The following is a 23,271-nucleotide window of genomic DNA, read 5'->3' as shown; positions in this document are numbered from 1 at the left end:
ATGCTAACATTTTGTATTTTTATAAAAGGAAAAAGGATGTATGTGATTATGTGTTTGATGTGTTTTTATATTCATTTAAAAAAACTCCTCAAGGACACAGAAGGAACTGGTAACATTTGCATCTGGGAAAAAGGGCCAGCAGTGGTAGCAGAGATACTTTTCACTGTTTTACTGCAAAAAATTTTCACTATGCAATTATATTGCTTGTCCCATAAGATAACTTGAAATAATCAAAGGTAAAGAAGAAGGAGGAGGAGAAAGAGTGGGAGGAGAAGGAAAGGAAGTGGGGAAGAGGAAGAGGAGGAGAAGAAAGAAAGGGGAGGAGGAGGAAGAAAAGGAGAAAGAAGAAGAAATAAGTCCAAAACAGCAACATTCTTGTTGGCTAACAGGGAAGGATCCTTTTAAGATATAACAATTTGCATAAGCCTTTATTAAACCACTTATATTGTATTACAATAATATAATATGAGTAGATCTCTTAAGCAGCTTGGCAAATTAACTGGAGCATTCCTGCTGTCTCTGAAATGTTGTGATAGATAACTCAAGGTGCACTAAATGCTCCCAGCTGGAAGGTCTCCCTCTTGTTTGCATGTCTTTGCTTCCCTCCCCTGGGGTGTGCACTTACCAAGAGTCAGTCATGTTTGTACTCAAACTTGATTATATTAATTATACTTGATATTTTAAAACATGTAATTTAATTAAACATTAGACTGATGAAATATTAAGTGTGGAATGAAAGAGAGTTGTTTCTTGAAAATGTATCAGTACTTTGGAAAGACTATAATAATGAAATGCTAGAACAAATGCTATCAGAATAGGTATGAGCAAGAAAACTGGAGAAAAAACCCCCCCAAAAATCTAAATGGTTTTGATACCCAGATACTTTTATAGTGTTATAGCATTCTTAGTCTAAGCAACTTAAAACTAGAAATTATAGGTGATGTGTTATGGCTACACAAGAAGCATGCAAAATTCCAATAAGCAATGAAAGAAAAGACCTTGACCCTGTATCTAAAAAATTTGGTAAGTCAGTATATACTTAAGGGTTTAAAGTGAATATTTTATACTTCAGTTATTTATGAGCCTCCACTTAAATAGTTTTGTGTGTGTGTTTAACCAACTGGCCTTATCCCCTGTTGCTTTAAAGCATCAGTAGACTTCATAGAAAATGGGCCGTATATTGTTCATCTTTGTAACCCTTGTGCATCATATGGATCTTAGAACATAGTAGATGGTCAGTAAATACTGTTGAATAACTAATATACCAACAGAGTTGGAAATAGCATATGTATTTGCTGAGTCCTGATAGTGTGGAGCCTCCAGGCTTGTTGACAAAACTTGAGAAGAGTGGAGGGAAATCATACTGGCCAAACTGAATTCAGGTGCTGGGTGAAGAGAAAGAATATCCAGGTTAATAGAAGGAGATGGAAAATCCCATCTTTGGTCAGTGTACGAACTAGAATAGGAAGAAAATTTAGAGTAAAAAACCAACCGAAAAATGACAGAGAAGAGAAAAATAATCAACATATTAAGACTTCCAAGTAAGCATAAGTTCAGTTGAAATGTTACAGCATGTGCCTTTCAACATTTCTCTCCTTTTTTTTTTTTAAGATTTTATTTATTTATTCATGAGAGATACAGAGAGAGAGAGAGAGAGAGAGAGAGAGAGAGAGAGGCAGAAACACAGGCAGAGGGAGAAGCAGGCTCCATGCAGGGAGCCTGACCTGGGATCCTATCCCAGGTCTTTAGGATCACGCCGTGGGCTGAAGGCGGCACTAAACCGCTGAGCCACCCGGGTTGCCCTCAACATTTCTCTCCTGAACTTCATGATGAAAGAGTTGGATGGAGTGAGCTTTCAACAGATGAAATTCTGGAAAGTTAAGCTAGATCTAATTCCATAGGAGTTTGTTGGTAAGAGGGAAGTGAAAGAATTCTTGGTACTAAATAACTAAGTCATTTTAGAGTCTGTGACAACCAGGGAGGGGGAAAGTTTATTTAGATGCACATAGAGACCAAAATTTCCCAAAGTGTGTTGTATGGAATACAAGATTGTGACTTGTTACATTCTCTCTACTACACAGAGTACATTTTCATGTTTATTTATTTGTCTTTTATCCTGTCTCCCCTTCTGAAGAGCAATCTCCATGACAGAACTGGCTCTTCTGGCCTGTGTTGCTTGATGGTAGGTCCACAGTTTAAAATAGTAGGTGGCACATATTAGGTGCTCCAGAAATATTTATTAAATGAAGATCTGGTGAACAGTGTGGAAAGGCAGGAACCCAACAGCTCCAGAAACAGCAGGGGCAGAGTTCACAAACAGAATCATAGTTAAAAATCACTATAAAATAGTAGGAGGCATTGATTACCCAAACCCCCATCACCAAATAGGGTATTTTTGTTTGTAAATCAAAAATAAAATGAGCTTTTTTTAACTCACTACAAAGCACTGTGGTAGAGATGGAAAAATCAGGTCTGGATACCTGGGAGACTTGTGGCGATGTTATTAGAAACAGAATACCTCTTTCTGTGGAAGGTGAAATATGGTCATTACTTACTTTTTAGAGAAATTTGTGTCTAGCAAAAAAAAAAAAAAAAGAAAGAAATTTGTGTCTGCTTTGGTTTATAGAGGGGAAAAAAGTTCATTAGCTGGTGAACACAGTTTGAATAATTTTAAAATACAATTAATGAGACCATTTTATGTAGTAACTGTAGGAGTTACTATATCATTGCTCTCCAAATCACTCAAACAAAAAGAATCATTATGTAGTCATCTGAGTATTCTTAGTTAAAGAGATCATGTTCATATTATAATCTTTCTTAAAATGACTAAATTGTGAAACTAAAGGACAAAAGAAAGAGAAAGGGGTATTTGATGCCTTTCCCTACATAATTCCTCAGAGACCCTTGGTCCTCAACTTTGCTAGAATCACCTAAGAATTTTAAAGAACAAGCCAATGATAGGCCACACCCCAGGGCAATTAACTCAGATTCTCTGGGGGTGGGGCCCCAGCATCAGAATGTTTTAAATGCTCCCTGGGTGAGTCTAATGTGTGGGATAGCTGAGGACAATGAAACCAAGGTATATTTTGGAAGGGAGAATAGGAGACTATTCACTTTTTATGAGAGTCAAACTGAACTGTGGTGGGAAGCTGAAACTGAAATTCATGCCCATGGTTTCAAATCCAAATGCTCTAAAAATGACATTGTATGTAGAACTCTAACTTAAAATATTACACATTTTTTCATTAAAAATTCAATGTACTGATCTGAAAAGTTGGTTAAAGGAAATAAACCCTTCAGAAAGAATAAGAATTGGCCATTAGAGACAGAATATCACTATGCATTAGAAATGATCATTGTATACCCAGTCAAAAATTTTTTTTAAATCTTTCTGAGGTAAAGATTATGAGCTGCTCAAAGAGCTTGGTAGGTGAGGTTGTGAAAATTATTTCTCTAAGATACTTGAAATTAAACTCGTGTTACACTTTTTTGAGATGTTTAAGTCCTGCCTAGGAAAGGGAAACAGACTGGATGATTTAGAGAAATTATTTTCAAATCAGAGAGTTTATTTATTTTACTTTTTAATCTATGATTAAGCTTTGCTAAGGACTCTTGAAGTCAGTTCGATGGTGTCTTGCACTGCAACCACATGTTCCATTTTTAGAAAGATGGCCAATTGGCTAACAGGCCGCCCAATGTGGGTGTGGATGGATGCCCATTCCCTGCATGCTGTGACACACTGTGGCTGACTTCACTAAAGGGACACTCTGTTTCCTTATTAACTCTTCTCTGTCAGTCAGGTTTCGCAACACCATTGCCAGTCTCTGGGCTACTGTTTTATCACTATTTTAGAGTGAATACTTAGTTTTGTGCCAGGAACTCACAATATCCCTACACTATAGATACTGTTATTATGTCCACTTTCTGGTTAAGGAAAGAAGGTAATGGAAATGTAAGACAGTTTTCCTCAGTCATTCATCTAGTGAGTGGTAAGGGTACCCTTGGAGGTACCTTTAACCAATCTATTAATTAAGTTAATGAATGAATGAATTAAATACTGAAGTCCAAGCTCTTAAGCACTATATTTGTTCCTTCATCCTTATTGTGGGTAGATTCCCAGGTAATTCTCTGGGCTGCTTCCCACTAGAGTCAGATCCTGTTTACTTGGTCTGTGAAATGGAAGACTTATGTGCTTTCTTACTCTTCACTGCATGGATATATATATATATCTATATATATATATATCTATATATATCCACTGCATGGATCAGTTCTCATGATCGTGGATACTATATCCAGGATATGTGACATCTAGGGAAATTTCACCAAAGGGGAAAATGGGATAGGTGGGAGAATCAAAACATGGCCTGCTGCCCTCATCCTTTGGTTTGTTCTAAGGGCCTTTCTAGTAGTACATTGACCTGACATTGATCCCTCTCAGCAATAATTCCTGCTTATTACTTGGAAAGGAGGGTAGAGTCATTTTTTGATTCTTACTAGACTTTCCTTCATGCAATGGAGTTGAACACTTTTGTTAAGATTTTTCCCATGAGAATTCCCCAATAGCTTTCTCCATAATCAGTAGATCAGGTCTTCCCACAATTTTTATAGCTAAATATTAAATATATTTTTATATATGTATGTATATATACATATATATTTAAAGGCAAGTGATGACTGTTACTTTTGTAAAGGTTCCATGAAAAAGAGGCAGCTGGCTTTTATCCAGTGCTACAAATATTTTAAATTAGAGCCATTGATTTATTGAGTATCTTTACATAATTTATCTGAAGAAGCAAAAAGTCACCTACTCAGAACCTGGTTAAACTGCCAGGAGAAATAAATGTCATGTTCCTTAAAGAAAGAAGGAACAAGTGTTACTCGTTCTTTATGCTGGCTAACCTGGTAAATAGGTTCCCTAATAGCCTAAAGGTAGCCAGTGGTGCTTAATTACAACAAAAGACTATTCGGAGGTGCGGAATATCTGGCTCAGTGAGTCACATTACATTCCAATCTATTCTTGATTTGCATCTGAAATGATACTATTCATTTCAAGCACAGTAGACCTTGTCTGAGAAGGCCCACTAGTGTGAATTCTCTAAAGAACTCATTAACTTATAGTAAACACATTTTGGATAAATCATGATCAATTATATACAATTAAAATGCTGAGGGAAGTACCAGTAAGACACTGAATCTGGGTGCTAAATTTATTTTTATAATTAACAATTTTAGATATTTGTTAAACTTGCTTGAAAAGGTTAGTGGCTTAAAATTCAATTTTTAGAAATGATAAGCATGTTAGAATCTAGTTGCTGTGCTTTTCTCTCTGCCTATGTCTCTGCCTCTTTCTATGTCTCTCATGAATAAATAAATAAAATCTTTTTTATTTTTATTTTTTTAAAGATTTTATTTATTTTATTCATGAAAGACGCAGGTAGAGAGAGAGGCAGAGACACAGGCAGAGGGAGAAGCAGGCTCCATGCAGGGAGCTGGAGTGGGACTCCATCCCAGGTGTCCAGGATCACACCCTGGGCTGAAGGCGGCGCTAAATCGCTGAGCCACTGAGCTGCCCCCAATTTTTTTTTTTTTTTTAAAGGGACTTCTGGGTGGCTCAGCCGTTGAGGGCCTGCCCTTGGATCTGGGTGTGATCCTGGGATCCGGGATTGAGTCCCATATTGGGCTCCCCACAGGGAGCCTGCTTCTCTCTCTATGTCTCTGCCTCTCTCTCTCTCTATGTCTCCCATGAATAAATAAATAAAACCCTAAAAAAAAAAAAAAAGAATCTAGTTGCTGACTATTGTATGTCCATTTTGTATCTTATACAGGGTCTTAATTGATAATATAAAGATTTTTCTATAAGTAGGTAGATGCTGTAAGTGGATTTCATAAAGCAAGTTTACTGAACAATTTTTTCCCGTGAAGAGCTTAGTAATAAAATAATTTAAGGGGATCCCTGGGTGGCGCAGCGGTTTGGCGCCTGCCTTTGGCCCAGGGCGCGATCCTGGAGACCCGGGATCGAATCCCACATCGGGCTCCCGGAGCATGGAGCCTGCTTCTTCCTCCGCCTGTGTCTCTGCCTCTCTCTCTCTCTCTCTCTGTGACTATCATAAATAAATAAAAAAAATTAAAAAAAAAAAAGAAAGAAAAATCTTTAATAAAAATAAAATAAAATAATTTAAGGACAAATAGAAAATTTACTAGGTCTCAAATCTTACAAGTTTGGAAAGGGAACAAGTGAATAATGTTTACTGATCTAAATTATAAATTAGATAATACATAGAAAAGTTTAAAAAACTATTGAAAAAATACTGACAAAAGATATTTCTATAATAGTATGTATTTTATACTTTTTTTTTATATATGTGTTTTTAAAAATGTTCCATCACTGCATATAAGATACTAGATTCTGGAAAATATCAAGTCAGTGTCATAAACCAAACATTTGATCTCAACTGCATTAACAACAGCTGCACAAATAGATGAGATAGTAGAGTACACTGTTTAGGAACTCAAGTTGGGAGTTGACACAGTGGACATCTTGTGGTTTTACCCGCCCCACATTCCTTTTTCTTTAAATATGGCATACCTAATTTGGGGGGTGGTGGTGGTGGGGATCATTCCTTCACTCCAAGTCCACATGGATCCAAACAGAGTGACTTTAGTGATTAAAATAGTTGATATCAGGATGGTGTGTGTGATGTAGGTCAGGCAATGAGAATATATATCCTCTTGGCCACTGGACTCCTTTCAGATTTGGCTGCATGACCCACATCAGGCCAAACAGAGTTGGTCCCAGGGCTTTAGAGCTATCAAGAAATATGTACACTTTTGCAACAATGTGGTTGCCTGAGTTGGGTGTAAAGACAAATGAAGCTAATGGCAGGCATTTTTTATGCTACACATAAAATATATGCCTGGAAATAAACCCAAACCAAAGAGCTTAGACATGGAGAGAGACAAATTGACCTGACGGCAATTGACCACCTGGATTCTGCTTCTCTACCCAAAGCTAGTAAGCCCTGAATCTCCCAGATATATGAACCATCATTTTTTGTTTTAAACTAACATGATACGATGTTTCCATCCCTTGCAAATAAGGTATCTTATTAACACACCTAATTCAAATAGTGATAGTAATAAGTAGCCAATTTGTAATAGTGGCAAGGAAATGTGGTAATTAGGCAGAAATTTTAAAAGAAAAAACATCAAATTAACTTGAAGCAAGAATATATTTTATTAGACCATTTCAAAATTCAGATAGAATTATAGAATTTTAGAACTATAGAGATTTTTTCTTTTAACTTTCTAATTTTAAATTTATTTGTAAGTAGGTAAACTAAGGTCCAGAAAGAAACATCTAAAATATTCGATAGAGATTATTGACAAATGCTTCCATGTAATTATAATAATGGAAATAACATACTGCTGAAGGACTTTAAGAAATTAAAATTTTCGGGATCCCTGGGTGGCGCAGCGGTTTGGCGCCTGCCTTTGACCCAGGGCGCGATCCTGGAGACCCGGGATCGAATCCCACGTCAGGCTCCCGGTGCATGGAGCCTGTTTCTCCCTCTGCCTGTGTCTCTGCCTCTCTCTCTCTCTCTCTCTGTGACTATCATAAATAAATAAAAATTAAAAAAAAAAAAAGAAATTAAAATTTTCAAGGCTAACTAACTGTATTAGGAAACAAATTAATGTTATTTTTCATGCAACTTAATCTAACCAGAAAATAGCCACATATCTGAAATAGGATGAGTCTGCTAATTTAAAAATAGTTAATTTCTTTTCCTTAAAAGTAATTTCATTCTTTGTTTAAATAGGAAACATAGATAAAATTTACAAACAGACGTGAATCCAAAGACATGAGCCAGTTTACTTCATATTAAAATATTAATTTAGTTTGTTTACTCTCTAACGAATAAGTAAGCACCTATCCCATTGAAATGGAATTTTGGTTAAAATTATAAATTGACATAATCTTACTTTTAATTTCTAAGCAACTATCAGTATGTTCATGTTACCAAAATTAGTCAAGTCACTAGGAAAAATTATCAAATCCATTGTTTGGCATAATGGAGCCCAAACAACTGGCTGACTTAGATAAAGGATTCACTCTTCCATAAACTGACTTATGACATGCTGACATCACAGCAGAGGATTTGTCTTTAAAATTACACTTGGGAAAAATAAAAACCAGTTAATCTGTATTTTGAAATGTGTTTTGTTGTTTATTTCAGCCTATTAATTTATAATTGTGAATCTGGGTGCTGGAATTATGGGTTGAATTTTTTATGGGTGGGTTCAGAAGGTTTTAAAACAGAAAAGGAAACTATTAGTCTTGTCTTTGAAAAACAACAAAACACAATGGAAATATTTCACACCATATGGAGATAATATAAAAATAGCAAAAAGATTGTGTCAATTTATTATCAGTATAAAACACAGGATACACTTCCTACTCTATCTTTTGTTAAAACATGCATAATAAAATAAAGCTAAACCAATTGTTAGTTTTAATTACTGAAGCTAATAGGATACAACAAATATGCTCTCTTGAAAAAAATTAGGCTATCAAATCTCATTTAAATAATCACATAAAGCTCAAAACTTGGAAAAACAAAACAGCAAAGAGAATGAATATTGGTCAGAAGGAAAGATAAATAGGCTGAAAGAAAAAATATTGAAGTCACTCATATTCACGTTAGAGATTCCATGATTAGCTGAATATCCATTGGTACATAGATCAGTGACTTCAGCTAATGTAATTATTTGGCAAATGACTGACTACTTTCTGTGCTGTTAAAGAGTCATTAAAATTTTGCTCAGTCAATTACATGGTAATTATACAGAAACTGACCCTAGAAGATCTATTACTAATAAGCATTGAGAACATTAAAAAAATACACTTAAAAGTAAGTGTGATCATTCAGACAATCAGTGTTGATAGTATTTCCTCTGTTCAAAGGGTTGGAGAATTAATAAAATAAGTGAAAATTCTGTGAAATTATGTGGAAGTGAACTTGAACACTAGCTCAAATACTAATGTGCTGCTGCACTCTACAGGGCCCCAGGCCAAAGAAGGTCTTTCATTGTTGTGTGGTAGCCATTGGTCCCTTGGATACAGGCCTCATTAAACAATTTGCTTCAGTTTGCCTCTTTCCTTAAAAAAAAAAAAAAAAAAGAAAAGAAAAAATCAAATAACATATAAGTAAAAAGAGTTAAATGAAAATATTCCTTTACTCATGTTTGGTTCTTCTCAAAGGTTTTTCAAGTCCCACATCAAGGCCACTCTGATACAGTGAGTGAGGCTTCTAGTGTGTAAAAATAAAGAGGCATTGAATGTGAGCACCTTATATTTTGTGCTCTAAGCACCTCATTTATGTTCCCCTAGCCCTGATCCTGAAGCATATGCAAATGTATGTATACAATTTATGCAAGCTTACACATAGTTTAAAATCAAAATAGGATCATACTCTACAAGTGTAACTTGCTTGATTTACTCAATATATGGCAAGCATTTTTCCTTATTATTACATATAGGTCTGTCTATGTCATTCAAATATTTCATGATATGATATGTTACAATGTGAATGGACTATAATTTATTAAATCCCCTTCTGTTGATTGGTACTTATATATCATTTCCAGTTGTTGAGTACTCCTAATAACACTGCAATTTTATACATACATTTTGTGCACTTGTGTGTTTCAGTAGATTATTGTCAATAGAGTAAGTGAACATGCAACAAATACTCACATTTTAAAGGGTGATAGATACTCACAACTTTATCTTTGAACTACAGCAATGTCAAATCAAACTTTCTGAGATGATGGAAGTGTTCTCTGAGTTGTCCAGTATGGTAACCACTAGCAAATGAGGCCATTGAACACTTGAAATGTTTCTAATGAGACAAAGGAATTGAATTTTACTTTTATTTCATTTCAAATCTAAATTTTTAAATTTTATTTATTTATTTTTTTAATTTTCTTTGCTTATGGCCATTGGCTAGGGCCTCCATAAAAGTATTGAATAATATCTGTAAATAAGCAGGTTTTCTTGTTCTGAGCTTCAATCAGAATACTTTAAATGTCTTACCATATGTGTGACATTTGTTGTTGATTTCTGATAGACTGTCTCTATCAAAGTAACAGACCTTGCTAGTGAGTTGACCCAAAAGCCATTTTGTGGCCTCTCATTAAAGATGAGAGCCTGTTACTTCTGTTGCAGGATGTCTGCTAGTGTCTTAAGAGAGAGATAACTTGAATCCTCTTAAGAGATAGGTGTCAGTTCATATGTGAGTACAGAACTTGTGGCAATTCTCCTTTCCCTGTATCTAGTCTTGATGTGTGGACCTATGGCAGCCCTTCTAATCATAAGCAACCAGCAGGAGAATGAAGAGCTGGCAGCTAAGCATGGTCAGAACACAAAGCTGGGGGCAGCCCGGGTGGCGCAGTGGTTTAGCGCTGCCTTCAGGCCAGGGCGTGATTCTGGAGACCTGGGATCGAGTCCCATGTCAGGCTCTCTGCATGGCGCCTGCTTCTCCCTCTGCCTGTGTCTCTGCTTCTCTCTGTGTGTGTGTCTCTATGAATAAATAAATAAAATCTTAAAAAAAAGAACACAAAGCTGGAATGAGCCTGAGCACAGGGTTATATTTTGGTTCACTGACCCAATTCTGAGACTGGATGCTTCTGAGATTATTTTTAAATAAACACAAAATGTTTTTGTAGCTTAAACCACCTTTCATGGAGTTTTCTGTTATTTTCAACCAACAGTATTCTTAACTGATACCTCAAAAATTAAGAATTTTGTTCTATTTCTGGTTTTATGAGTATTACTAAAACAAGAATTGAATGTCATAATTAGTCATATATTTTTTCAAAAATATCTTCCAAATAACAGCAGATACTTAAATAGTGCCTAATATATAGAGGGCACTTATTCTAAATTTTTATATATGTTAACTAGTTTAATTTTTATAACACCTCTATGGGATAGATACTATTATTATCCATATTTAAAGATGAGAAAATTGAGACACAGAGAGGTTAGGTAAGTTGCCTATGGTTATACAGTTAGTAAGTGACAGAGTTGGGATTTGAACCTATGTAGTTTGGCTGCAGAATCCTGGACTCTATTTTACCTCTAGTATTGAAAAATGATGCATGGGCTGCAATATATCTTTCTCAATTCTATCATTATTGTTAGTTGTCTTTATAGTAAGAGTGGCCCACAGAGCCATTTAACTAAATTAATGGCAAATGAATATGAATTAAGTATTTTAATGTATCACATAATTCACAGTAAAAAGAGCACTAATAAAATTCAACTGACTAAGCATCGAAGCAAATCCTCGCTTTTCTTACTCAATTTATTTTCTTAAATTAAGTTTGACTTCACAAATTCATTTCTTGGATTTCTTTTTTCTTTCTGGGAGTCAAAAGAATACTATCCTTCCTAATGCTAGAATTATAATAGATGAATTAAGGCATTTTTTCCCATTTCTTTGACATGTCCTGACTTTGACCACATATTCTTCTTTTTCCTACCTTCCTTCTCTGATCAAGAATAATGATGCTTTTGCCCTCTGTCATCCAGGAAAGTAGCATAGAAACAAACCAAAAAACAGAGCAAGAACTTAATACTCCCACCTACTCCTGGGTTTTTATGCCTCATCTCATTTGTCCTATCAGTCTAGAGTCTTAAAATCCTGTTGGCACTCCATAAATAATAAACGGTAATAACAGAGCCTCCTGACAGCAGCAGTTAAGTAAGTAAATGTGAACCTAGATTATCTACAATGTAGAGGGCAATGGGAATTACTTTGCAGCTTTCCAGATGTTGTTAGTAGAAAATTATTGATAATTGATAATGTTTTAAGGCACTTGTTCTATTTTTTTCTCTTTTGTGTTCTTTACGTATGCACTGGCATCTGACAATGCCTTTGGAAATACATTGAGTTCAAAATCACTAAGTAGGAGTTGTGCAAAAGACAATATTATAGTGGGATGATTACAGTCAACCATCTTCATAGGCTCATTCATTATAGGTTTATTTACTGTCACCTAAGGAAGATAGGTTTTTTGTGTGTGTATACAAGTATAATAGTATTTAGTGTATAGATTTATCATCACTGCCATCTTTATTATCATTATCAAAGTGATACATTATCAGTTATAATTATCACTATTATCAAAGTGATACATTATCAGTTATAATTATCACTATTATGTGATATTTTTGTGTATTTGTCATTTAATATAATTCATTGTCTAATGATTCTTTTAAAAAATCATTGCTAGATGTGTAATTAAATGTCAGAGAATCTATATATATACTTTGGAATAAACCTACAATCTCAATTGCAAATAAATTCATGAATTAACAAATATATTTTTGCCTCTTTGGCAAATATATACACAAGAGTTTATATAGATGTTATCTATTATGCAAATATGGGGTTTATTTTAGCTATGCCAGACAGAAAGTGAGAAAAATAGAGATGATTTAGGCAGAGGATTTATAACATTCACAGGGACAGGAGCAGAGGTATTCATAATGCTCACAGCCACAGGAAAAAAATAGAGTAAGATGGACTATAAAAATGAAAATAGAATAGAATGAGAATAAATTGAATAAAGGCAATGAAATTTAAAGACTTGAAAGAGAGCCTGGGAACTATTGCTTTGATGTAGAATGCACTGAAATCAAATAAAGAATAAAATAAAAATAAGTAGGTTGAAAAAGGAGACATTCTAGAGAATTCAGATAGGAAATTTGGATTTGTTTGGCCTGGGAGTGTCTTCTTTCAATTTCATGCCTATAGGAGTACAGATGGGAAACTTAAAAAAAAAGGCAGAGCCTTTAGTGGGGGCCTCTAGGGTGTTACCTAATTATTATTATTCCTGAAAGAGTACCAACTTTCCATGCTCTTTAGTTTTTCTTTTGTTTCATAATGGAATTTAGGTTCAATTGCCTGTGTAACACCCTCATAGACATATCAAATATTCGGAAAAAAAAACCCCAGTATTTTCTTCTCTGTGGTGGACCAAGCTTGATTTCTCTATGTGTTTGGCCCAATGTCATGAACAGCTTCCTGTGTGAAGTCTAAAATTAACTCTAGAGTTAAAAATTGAAGCAGGGTTGGAATCCTAGTTCTGGGCTAGCAGTGTCACTTGCAGGTTCTGTAAGCTTTTGTTTCCTCATCTGTAAAATTAGGAAAACAATTGCACCTAACCCAGGGGTTGTAAGATATGAGATAAGCATTGTAAATGGAACATAGCACATGTTCAGCAGTTGATATTATTTCTTTAATTCGAACCATCTAACAGCCATTACCTCAGTCATCCACCTGCAGCTTTGGTTAATGGCTGAGTATTGTACTGATGGGAGAGATCACTCTGCCTAACCAAATGTTTTTTTTCTGACTATGACAGGGGTATCTCTCTGGTTTATTTGTTTAGAAAGAAATAATATTCATGCATATTTGTGATAATATTAAAGTTACTATAACTCAGGAAAAACTACATATTAAAAGTCAACTATTGTTTGGAACTGCATAGAACCAACCAATTTGACCTTGTGACTCCTGCAAGATGAGAATTGAAGTATGTCATTGTGAGATTGCAGGATGTAGGGAGGCAGGGCAGGTAGAGCAGAGAATATTCTTCTGGGGTCCTTCTGAGCCTATCTGGATCCTATTCTAATATTTGAAAATAAGGGGAGCACAGTGAAGAAACCGGTAATTTACAGTGCTGCATGCCTAGTAGTTTGGGCTGACAGCTTAATGGAATCATCATCCATTCATCATTCTTAAGATCACCATTTTAGTAAAGCAAACACAGACTGGCATGACTTGTGTGGTTACTACCACTTGGTTTGGTTTGGACATTTATTAAGAAAGTTGTTTTGGGAAAGAAAGTGCAAGAGATATTTCTTTTTTTTTTTTTTAATTAATTTTCCCCCCTGCGGTACTTTTTTTTTTTTTTTAATTTGAATTCAATTAATTAACCTATGTTTCAGAAGTAGAGGTCAGTGATTCATCAGTCTTATATAATACCCACTGCTCATTATATCACGTGCCCTCCTTAATGTCCATCAACTCAATTACCCTACATCCCCCTCGCCCTCATCCCCTCCAGCAACTCTCAGTTTGTTTCCGATGATTTAGTCTCTTATGGTTTGTCTCCCTCTCTGATTTTGTCTTGTTTTATTTTTTTCCTCTCTTCCCCTATGATCCTCTGTTTTGTTTCTTAAATTCTACATATGAATGAGATCATGTGATAATTGTCTTTCTTTGATTGATTTATTTCACTTAGCATATCCTGTAGTTCCATGCACATCTTTGCAAATGGTAAGATTTCATTCTTTTTGATGGCTGAGTAGTATTTCATTGAATGTATATACCATATCTTCTTTATTCCTTCATCTATCAATGGACACCTGGGCTCTTTCCATAGTTTGGCTATTGTGGACATTGCTGCTATAAACATTGGGGTTCAGGTGCCCCTTCAGAGCAGTGCATTTGTATCTTTGGGGTAAATACCCAGTAGTTCAATTGCTGGATCTTGGGTAGCTCTATTTTCAACTTTTTGATGAACTTCTATATTGTTTTCCAAGAGTGGCTATACCAGCTTGCATTCCTATCAAGAATGTAAGAAGGTTCCCCTTTCTCTGCATTCTTGCCAACATCTGTCATTTCCTGACTTGTTAATATTAGCTATTCTGACTGATGTGAGGTGGTATCTCATTGTAATTTTGATTTTTATTTTCCTGTTGCGGAGAGATTTGAACTTTTTTTTCACATGTCTGTTGGCCATTTGTATGTCTTCTTTGGAGAAATGTCTATTTATGTTTACTGCCCATTTCTTGATTGGATTATTTGTTCTTTGGGGGTTGAGCTTCATAAGTTCTTTATAGATTTTGGATACTAGCCCTTTATCTGATATGTCATTTGCCAATATCTTCTCCCATTCTATTGGTTGTTTTTTGGTTTTGTCCACTGTTTTCTTTGCTGTGAAAAAGCTTTTTATCTCGATGAAGTCTTAATAGTTTTTTTTTTCCTAATAGTTTATTTTTGCATTTGTTTCCCTTGCCTTTGAAGATGTGTCTATTAAGAAGTTGCTACAGCCAAGGGCACAAACATTGCTGCCTGTGTTCTCTGGGATTTTGATGGATTCCTGTCTCACACTTAGGTCTTTCATCCATTTTGAGTCTATTTTTGTGTGTTGTGTGAGGACATGGTCCAGTTTCATTCTTCTGCATGCGGCTGTCCAATTTTCCCAATACTGTTCAGTAGAAAATTAAGCAATATAGAAGAAATGGATGCATTCCTAGAGATGTATAAACTATCAAAACTGAAACAGGAAGAAATAGAAAACCTGAACAGACCCATAACCAGGAAGGAGATTGAAGCAGTAATACAAAATCTCCCAATAAACAAGAGTCCAGGGCTGGATGGCTTCCCAGGGGAATTCTACCAAACATTTAATGAAGAATTAATACCTATTCTTATGAAGCTCTTTCAAAAAAACAGAAATGGAAGGAAAACTTCTAAACTCTTTCTGTGAGGCCAGCATGACTTTGATCTCAAAACCAGACAAGGACTCCACTGAAAAAGAGAATTACAGACCAATATCTCTGATGAACATGAATGCCAAAATTCTCACCAAGATACTAGCCAATAGGATCCAACAGTACATTAAAAGTATTATTCACCACGACTAAGTGGGATTTATTCCTGGACTGCAAAGGTGGTTCAGCATCCCTAAATCAATCAGTGTGGTACACTACATTAATAAATGAAAGGATAAGAACCTTATGATCCTCTCAATAGATGCAGAAAAAGCATTTGACAAAACACAGCATCCTTTCTTGATTAAAATCTTCATAGTGTAGGGATAGAGGCAACATAGCTCAATATCATAAAATCCATATACAAAAAGCCCACAGTGAATATCATTCTCAATGGGGAAAAATCGAAAGGTTAGGAACATGGCAAGGATATCCACTCTCACCCTTATTGTTCAACATAGTATATAGAAGTCCTCACCTCAGCAATCAGACAACAAAAAGAAATAAAAGGCATCTGAATTGGCAAAGAAGTCAAACTCTCATTCTTTGCAGATGACATGATACTCTATATGGAAAACCCAAAAGACTCCACCTCAAAATTGCTAGAACTCATACATGAGTTCAGCAAAGTGGCAGGACATAAAATCAGCGCACAGAAATCAGTTGCATTTCTATACACTAAAAATGGGACAGAAGAAAGAAAAATTAAGGAATCTATCCCATTTACAATTGTACCGAAAACCGTAAGATACCTAGGAATAAATCTAACCAAAGAGGTGAAGCATCTGGGCTCAGAAAACAATAGAATACTCATGAAAGAAATTGAGGAAGACACAAAGAAATGGAAAAGCATTCCATGCTCATGGATTGGAAGAACAAATATTGTTAAAATGTCTATGCTACCTAGAGCAAGCTATGCATTCATGCAACCCCTATCAAAATACTATCAATGTATTTCACAGAACTGGAATAAGTAATCCTATAATTTGTATAATTTGTAGGGAACTAGAAAAGACTCCAAGTAGCCCAAGAAATATTGAAAAAGAAAACTGAAACTGGTAGCATCTGTACTCTGTACTTTGTACTGTACTCTGTTACAAAGCTGTAATCATCGAGACAATATGGTACTGGCTTAAAAACAGACACATAGATCAATAGAACAGAAGAGAAAACCCAGAAATGAACCTAATCTTCAACAAAGCAGGAAAAAAAATCCAATGGAAAAAAGATAGCCTCTTCAACAAATGGTGTTGGGAAGCTTTTGTAAATAATGTTGCAGTAAACATGTATCTTCTCAAATTAGTTTTTTTATTTTCTTTGGGTAAAAACCCAGACGTGGTGTTGCTGGACCATATGGTAGTTCTATTGTTAATTTTTTGAGGAATCTTCATATTGTTTTCCATAGTGGTGGCGCCAATTTATATTCCCATCAACAGTGAATAAGGAATCTCTTTTCTCTACATCCTTACCAACACTTGTTATTACTTGTGTTTTTGATAACAGCCATTCTAACAAGTTTGAAGTGATATCTCATTGTGATTTTGATTTGCATTTCCCTGATTATTAGTGATATTGAACATCTTTTCATGTGCCTATTGGCCATCTATGTATGTCTTCTTTGGAAAAATATCTATTCAAATTATTTACCCATTTTTAAATCAGACTGTTCAGGTTTTTTGTTATTGAGTTCTTTATATATTTTGGATATTAGCCCCTTACCTGATATGTGATTTGTAAATATTTTCTCCCATTCAGAATGTTACCTTTTTATTTTATTGGTGGTTTCCTTCACTATACAGAAGCCTTTTAGTCTGATGTAGTCCTATTTGTTTTTGGTTTTGTTTTGTTTTGTTTGCTTTTGTAGTTCTTACCTGAGAAGCCAGATCAAAAAAAAAAAAAAATATTGCTAAGACTAATGTCAAAGAGTTTGCTGCATATATTTTCTTGTTTTATTGTTTCAGATTTTATATTTAAGTCTTTACTCTATTTTGAGTTTATTTTGTGTATAGTGTAAGATAGCAGTCCACTTTCATTCCTTTGCCTGTGATTGTCTGGTTTTCCTAAAACCATTTATTGAAGAGACTGTCCTTTCCTCATTGTATATTTTTGCCTTCTTTGTCATAGATTAATTGACTATATATGTGTGGATCTGTTTCTGAATTCTCTTTTCTGTCCCATTGATCTATGTGGTTATGCCAATACCATACTGTTTTGATTACTATAGCTTTGCAGTATAGTTTGAAATCAGAGAGCATGATACCACCACTTTTATTCTTTCTCAAGATTGCTTTGGCTATTTGGGGTCTTTAATGGTTCCATAAAATTTTAGAATTATTTGTTCAAGTTCTGTGAAAAAAATGCCATTGGAATTTTGATAGAGATTGCATTAAATTTGTAGATTGCTTTGGTAATCTGGACATTTTAACAATATTAATTGTTCCAGTTTATGAACAGGAAATATCTTTGTATTTATTTGTATCTTCAATTTATTTTGTCATTGTTATATAATTTTCAGTCTACAGGTATTTCACCTCCTTGGTTAATTTTATTCCTAGGTATTATATTCTTTTTGATGCTATTGCAAATGGAATGTTTTTTTAAAAAATTTCTTCCTGATAAATTTCTGTTATTAGTATATAGGTACAACCAATTTTAATATACTAATTTTATGTCCTGTAACTTTACTGAACTTATTTATTAGTTTAAGAGTTATTTGGTGGAATCCTCAGGGTTTTCTATAGATAGAATGATGTCATCTGCAAATAGTGATAGTTTTATTTCTTTCTTTTCTATTCGGATGTTTTTATTCCTTTTTCTTACCTAATTGCCATGGCTAGGGCTTCCAATACAATGTTGAATAAAAGTGGTGAAAATGGACATCCTTGTCTTATTTCTGATTTTAGACAAAGCTTTCAGCTTTCCACTGTTAAGTATGATGTTTGCTGTGGGTTTGTCATATATTACCTTTGTTTTTATTTCCATTTGTGTGGAAAATCATTTTTCCATCCTTTTACTTTCATTGTGTGTGTGTTTTAGATGGGATGTCAGTCTGTTGTGGGAAAATAATGAGTCTTGTTTTTGTTTTGCTTTGTTTTGTTTTGTTTTTATTTTTGTTATCCATTCAGTTACTCTAAATCTTTGGAGAATTTAGTCCATTTACATTTAAAGTAATTGTTGATAGGTATGTACTTGTTGCCATTTTGTTCATTGTTTTCTAGAGGTTTTGTAGTTCCTCTGTGTTCCTTTCTTCTCTTTCTTCTTTTGTGGTTTTATGAATATTAGTATTACTTTAGATTCCTATCTCATTATCTTTTGTGTATCTAATGTAAGTTTTTGCTTTGGGGTTATTGTGAGGTATCGCAATCATAGATCCTGCTGATCCCTAGATAAAAGATCTGGAGGTGTCCCCTGAGAAACATTTGCAAGAATTGGGGCTTTAGCAAGTGGTTAAACACTTTTCTGGGAGGTACCAGTGAGCTCTGGTGAGGCCAAGGGAAGGTGTGTACATAGTATGTCCCTGCCTATATTCCCTAAGAACAGCTCTGTAGCCTTTAGATCAGGGGCAAACCTGAATCCTGTCCCTCAGGGTGAAGCTCTAGGACAATTAAGTGGGCCTTTTTCATGTACAGACTGGGGGTGTTATTTCAGTGTGCTGTCTGCTGCCCAGAACTGTCTTTCTTATTGTTATAGACCCTTGAGGTCCAAAAGCACAAGTCCCTTGACTACCAGAGCCAGACAATCAAGAGGCCTTCTCCATGTGAACTGCACTCCCACTGGCTTTAATAAGGCTGTGGTTGCCTGTGACTTTATTGAGTCCAGGAAAAAGTGTTGGGAGCAGGTATGCCTGCAGTATTAATAATGCCAGGGAAGAGCACTAGGAGTAAAGCGTGCCTATGGCTTTAGTGAGGATTGGGATGACCTCTGGGAGCAAGGCAAGGCTATAGCTTTATTAAGGTTGTGTCCATGTGTGCCTGCCTATGTTAACAAGGCAGAAAGAGTGCAAAAAAATGTCACTTTCGGGATGCCTGGGTGGCTCGGTGGTTGGGCGCCTGTCTTCGGTTCAGGTCGTGATCCTGGGATCTGGGATCGTGTCCCACTTCGGGCTCCCTGCATGGAGCCTGCTTCTCCCTCTGCCTATGTCTCTGCCTCTGTCTCTCACTCTGTGTCTTTCATGAATAAATAAATAAAATCTTTTAAAAAAGAAAAAAAAAAACAATGTCACTTTCCAGTGCTTTGCCCCCAAGGAAAATCCCAGCTAATTAATGCACCTGTGACAGATGTTTTAAAATTAGCAACTTAGTCACCCTTACAAATAATCCAGTCACTTCTCAAACTGTGGTGCCTTTGCCCTGCTTCTTGGAATGAGTGAGTTTACACAGGAGCCCCTCAAAAGGAGTATCTCAGATTCTCACAGTCCCCTGGGTCCCCTGGGTCCCCTGGATAAAAGCCCTATTAATTTCAAAAGCCAGACGTTTTTCATGCCTCCTCGCTGGTGCAGGTCCCAAGGCTGAGGGGCCCAATGTGGGGCATAAACCCTTCACTTTTCAAGGAGAGGTTCTGGTCCATGAGATCCCTCCCTGGTTTATGCTGCCATGTGTAGGTTTTGGTTAGACTTCCTCTCCTATTCCTCTTTCTCCCTACCCTTCTCCTAGCCCTCTTATCCCTTGTTGTGGAGGAAGGTGTTCAGCTAGTTATCACATTTTTAAAGAGGGAATTAATCCATATGTAGTTGTAGATTTAGCATGTCCATAGGAGGAAGTATGTTCAGGGTCTTTGTGCTACCATCTTGGACCACCCTCTCCATTTCTAACATATCTTAAAGAACCTGAAGAATTTCTTCACCTTAAGCAATTTGAGTAAATGTGATTTTGTGGGGTTTTGGTTGGGATTTTCTCAATGGCTTCAAGGACAATTTGACCTCATTTATTGTCTTATAATAAAATGTATAGGCATTTCAAGAGATGAGAGACAGTCTGCCCACTCAGAAGCATCATACCACCCATCAGGAAGAGAGCCCAAATTGAGGATTCCAGAGGTTCCAAATAAGCAACAATATGGAAAAGAAGCCAGTGCTGTAGAGGTAATTTGGATCCAGGAAGAAGTGGAAGATAGCTATAATAAAAAAGTAAGTCTTAGGATGCCTGGGTGGTTCGGCGGTTGAGCATCTGCCTTTGGCTCAGGGCATGATCCTGGAGACCCGGGATCGAGTCCCACGGCGGGATCCTTGCATGGAGCCTGCTTCTCCCTCTGCCTGTGTCTCTGCCTCTCTCTCTCTGTGTCTCTCATGAATAAATAAATAAAATCTTTAAAAAAAAAAAGTAAGTCTTAAATTATAACATGTGCTCTTGCTTGTCTTTTTTTCAGAATTTTAGATGCTTAGAGTTCACTCAACTGTTTTCTTCCTTCAAGACAGAATCATTGTTAATGTTTACTAAAGTAAAGTGCATTGTCTCTTGCTTTTTAGAAAGATTGTTAAGTTTTTATCATCTCAATGAAAAAAGTAATTATCATAGTGGAAGGACTCAATGGTTTAACTTGAATTTTTTCTTGGGTTCTTACTCTTCAATTTACTGGCTATTTGATCTCAGTCACTTTTTATATCTCCATCTACCAGTTTCCTAATCTGCAAAACTGCGATAATTATAAGCATTTGATAATTGTTAGCTATTGACAGAAATATTGTTAAATAAATGTCCTGCATTTATCCTTTCTATCCTTTTACCTGATGACTTTCAAGTATAAAATGTCTGGCAGGTAAAATACAGTGACATCAATAGTGGGCATTGCCAATAGGCCTGGGATTGAATCAGGTGTTGAGAAAAATGAAAACATGGTCCTGACTCTAGATATCTTAAAATTTATTTATGTGCATAAAAATTTATAGTAGCAAAGTTATATTCAATTGTGAACATTTACTAAGCTCTATACTTTGTGCACTCTTTATGCATATTATTAATCAATAAAAAGAACAAAAAATAGACAATTGCTATGACAATCCTCTAATGTGGGATGATAAATATAGATATTTATAACCTCATTGAAATTAGAAATTGTAATTAATTTTAAGAATGACTACACTGATAATACAGTAGAAATCATCATAAATCACTACTAATCTGGCTACCTTTTTAAAATTGGACTTGGTTCCCAACCAGATGACAACTTTTTGCTTACTCATAGGACAAATAAAAGAATTGGCTTGCTCTATGTCTTTACACTGTTTGAACATGGCCTCCTAGAAAGTTTTAAGGAAATAAGTCTTAACAGAACAGTTTATTTTTTATAATTATTATTTTATTACTTACTATCACAGTTTATTAATCTGTAACTTGCCAAAAGCAAGAGAGAGTTTTTCTTCTATTTTTAGCAGAGAAATAATGGGACAGATTGTCTGACCTTACTTATCATAAACCCATCCCTGAACCAGTCATTAAGCCTAAGAGAATGAAGCTCTCACTGCCTGGCTTGTAATATCATGCAGGATGAGAATATTGTGACTGACAGTCCTCAAGACAGCATGTTTTGAAAAGATTGTTTCATTGAAGGAGCCGAAGATAGGCAAACAACTCACATCTGTTTGCCTAACGTAGAAATTTAGACATTCTCCTGCTTGATCAAATTTTCTAAGCAGAGATAGGGGACTATTTTAAAGATAATTGCTGCAATCTGGGTAGGACCAATGAGGACAATTGCTATGGAGAAGAGATGTAATAAGGAGAGATCTGATGGATATAGTATCTATAGAAATGACTGACTCTTTGGATCCTGAGGGAGGAATCCAGGGTGGATCCCAGATATCCAGTTTGGGTGACTTTGATGAAGGTGATCATATACCTCTTAAAAAAAGGAGACAGGAAGATAAGTAAGTTGAGGCAGAAAGGAAATAATGAGTTCAACTTGGGACATGTGGAGTTGTAGAAAATAATAATGAGTTGAAAACATAAGTAAAAACATACTGTAAAGATTGAAAAAAATAGATTCTTTCAACAAATCCAAGATTTAAATAATTCAAAACATCTACAGAAGGAAAAGAAAAAATAAAAAGAAGAGTGGCTGAATTTGTTCTGGCAAAACCAGCTCATTATATACTTTGCCTTATTTGGGTACCTAAAATAGCCTTGGCCTTCTATTAAGAATATCTTTTTTCCACTGCAGTTTGTTACTACTGGGAATACATCTCTGAAGAATATCATTTTTCTCATTTCAAAATAATTCATACCTTTTAGAGACCACTTGAAAAGACAAAATTAAACAATACATCATGTACAATAATAAATATTTTGACACAGTCTGTCATCTGTAAAATGTTTCCAGTTATTATAAATAACATGTCATCATAAAAATAGTCTAATAATACAGACGAAGAGTTAAGATCACTTAAATCTCATTACCTTGAAATAGCCCCCGTTGGTGTTTTGTCTTTTGTTATGTATCTCATCTCTATACATACCCACAAATGCAAATTTACTTAGGTGGGATCATAATCACAAATGCTTTTTTATTTTTTTTATTTATTTTATTTTATTTATTTATTTATTTTTTACAAATTTTTTTAAAATCATGGACATCCATGTATTTTTAAAATATGTTTTAAGAATATGTTTCTTTCTTGTTTCCTTCCTTTTCTTTATTACTTTATTTTCTTTATTCTCTCTCCAAAACATCTTATATTAATGATGTGTGTGTACATTTAGTAAATT

The 23,271-nt window shown here is 35.2% G+C and overlaps 1 protein-coding gene across 8 annotated transcripts in view; it reads left to right on the top strand.

The window, feature by feature from the left end:
• Positions 1–23,271, top strand: part of LMNTD1 (lamin tail domain containing 1) — a 443,243-nt gene that overhangs the window by 85,447 nt on the left and 334,525 nt on the right. For 2 of the 8 annotated variants that reach the window (XM_041736424.1, XM_041736421.1), the window contains exon 2: positions 20,521–20,696. The exons of the other annotated variants lie outside the window; for them this stretch is intronic. The gene's annotated coding sequence lies outside the window, so the exon portion shown is untranslated. The remainder of the gene's footprint in view (positions 1–20,520; positions 20,697–23,271) is intronic. 8 annotated transcript variants of the gene reach the window in all.

The sequence above is a fragment of the Vulpes lagopus genome, chromosome 21, assembly GCF_018345385.1.
Source record: "Vulpes lagopus strain Blue_001 chromosome 21, ASM1834538v1, whole genome shotgun sequence".
NCBI classification, from domain to species: domain Eukaryota; kingdom Metazoa; phylum Chordata; class Mammalia; order Carnivora; family Canidae; genus Vulpes; species Vulpes lagopus.
Note: the sequence above shows the minus strand (reverse complement) of the source record. Positions and strands in the feature narration are given on the sequence as shown.